The sequence below is a fragment of the Petromyzon marinus genome, unplaced genomic scaffold (genome assembly GCF_048934315.1).
Source record: "Petromyzon marinus isolate PM22_M1 ecotype Great Lakes invasive population unplaced genomic scaffold, UKy_Petmar_22M1.pri1.0 PM_G_Scaffold_18, whole genome shotgun sequence".
NCBI classification, from domain to species: Eukaryota; Metazoa; Chordata; class Hyperoartia; order Petromyzontiformes; family Petromyzontidae; genus Petromyzon; species Petromyzon marinus.
In genome coordinates, this window is record NW_027422739.1 from 2,025,001 (window position 1) to 2,027,500 (window position 2,500).

The window sequence follows — 2,500 nt, forward strand, 5'->3', positions numbered from 1 at the left end:
GGTGGAGTAGGGCACGTTCAGCTGGAAGAGCTTGTCCTGAAGCAGGGCAGGGATGATGGTGTTGAAGGCAGAGCTGAAGTCCACAAACAGGATCCTGGCGTAGGATGCTGGGGCGTCCACATGCTGTAGGGTGAAGTGGAGGGCCATGTTAACTGCGTCGTCCACAGACCTGTTGGCTCTGTAGGCAAACTGAAGGGGGTCCAGGAGAGGGTCTGTGATGGCTTTGAGGTGTGCCAGGAGCAGGCGCTCAAAAGACTTCATTACCACAGATGTAAGGGCGACCGGTCTGTAATCATTTAGTCCTGTTGGCCTTAGCTTTTTGGGCACAGCGATGATGGTGGAGGACTTGAGACAGGCTGGTACATGGCATGTCTCCAGGGAGGTGTTAAAGATGTTGGTGAACACCGGAGACAGCTGGTCAGCGCAGTGCCTGAGGGTGGCTGGAGAGACAGAGTCCGGCCCGGCTGCTTTGCGTGGATTCTGCCTCTTGAAAAGCCCATTAACTTCTCCCTCCTGAAAGGAGAGAGTCGTTTCTGTAGTATGGGTGGGGGATGGGGCCTCTTGGGTGGGAAGGGGTGGTTCAGGACAGTCCAATTGTCTTTCAAATCTACGGTAGAACTCGTTCAGGTCGTTGGCTAGGCGGGAGTCGTTAGTGGTGTGGGGCGCTCTGGGTTTGTAGTTGGTGATGTGCCTGAGCCCTTTGGCAGACAGAAGCAGCGTCGTTAGTAGAGAACTGGTGTTTTAGTGTCTCTGAGTACAGTCGTTTAGCCTCTCTCACCGCTTTGCTAAACCTGTTCTTCGACTCCTTGAATCTGTCTCTATCCCCACTCCTAAACGCTTCCTCCTTCTCCAACCTCAACCTTTTGAGCTTTGCTGAGAACCAGGGCTTGTTGTTGTTAAAGTTCACCCTGGTACGTGTTGGGATACAGCAGTCCTCACAGAAGCTGATGTACACAGCCTCTGTGAGTTCATCCAGACTATTGGTAGCAGTCGTGAACATATCCCAGTCAGTACAGTCTAAGCACGCCCGCAAATCTTCCACAGCCTCACTGGTCCACTGTTTAGATGTCCTCACAGCAGGTTTACAGAGTTTTAGTTGCTGCCTGTATGCACGAATCAGGTGGACCAAGGGAGTTCTGTGCGAGCCGAACAGCCCCGTGACCCACAAGAGAAACATCCCCGCCAAATTCGAGCGTTTGACGGGGTCTATCCGTGAAAAAATATTCACGTTTTTGAGTGCACATGCATTTCTGCTGCAAATGCCTCTGGAAGTTTCATGCCGTTCGTATGCCAATTGTGGCAACACGAAAATGACCCGTTTTCCCATTCCGAGGGATTTCTGTGCGACCCTAACAGCCCCGTGAGCCACAAGAGACACATCCCCGCCAATTTCTAGCGTTTCACGGGGTCTATCCGTGAAAAATATAGACGTTTTTGAGTGCACATGCATTTCTGCTGCAGATGCCTCTGGAAGTTTCATGCCGTTCGTACGCAATGTGGCAACACGAAAATGACCCCTTTTCCCATTCCGAGGGATTTCTGTGCGACCCTAACTAACAGCGCCCGTGAGCCACAAGAGAGACATCCCCGCCAATTTATAGCGTTTCACGGGGTCTATCCGTGAAAAATATAGACGTTTTTGAGTGCACATGCATTCCTGCTGCAAATGCCTCTGGAAGTTTCATGCCGTTCCTATGCAATGTGGCCACACAAAAATGACCCGTTTTCCCATTCCGAGGCATTTCTGTGCGACCCTAACAGCCCCGTGAGCCACAAGAGAGACATCCCCGCCAACTTCTAGCGTTTGACGGGGTCTATGCGTGAAAAATATTAAAATTTTTGAGTGCACGTGCCTTTCTGCTGCAAATGCCTCTGGAAGTTTCATGGCGTTCCTATGCAATGTGGCAACACGAAAATGACCCCTTTTCCCATTCCGAGGGAGTTCTGTGCCACCCTAACAGCCCCGTGAGCCACAAGAGACACATCCCCGCCAATTTCTAGCATTTCACGGGGTCTATCCGTGAAACATATAGAAGTTTTTGAGTGCACATGCATTCCTGCTGCAAATGCCTCTGGAAGTTTCATGCGGTTCGTACGCAATGTGGCAACACGAAAATGACCCGTTTTCCCATTCCCAGGGATTTCTGTGCGACCCGAACAGCCCCGTGAGCCACAAGAGACACATCCCCGCCAATTTCTAGCGTTTCACGGGGTCTATCCGTGAAAAATATAAAATTTTTTTTGACTGCACATGCATTTCTGCTGCAAATGCCTCTGGAAGTTGCATGCGGTTCGCATGCAATGTGGCGACACGAAAATGACCCGTTTTCCCATTCCGAGGGATTTCTGTGCCACCCTAACAGCCCCGTGAGCCACAAGAGAGACATCCCCGCCAATTTCTAGCGTATCACGGGGTCTATCCGTGAGAAATATTCACTTTTTTGAGTGCACATGCATTCCTGCTGCAAATGCCTCTGGAAGTTTCATGCGGTTCGTATGC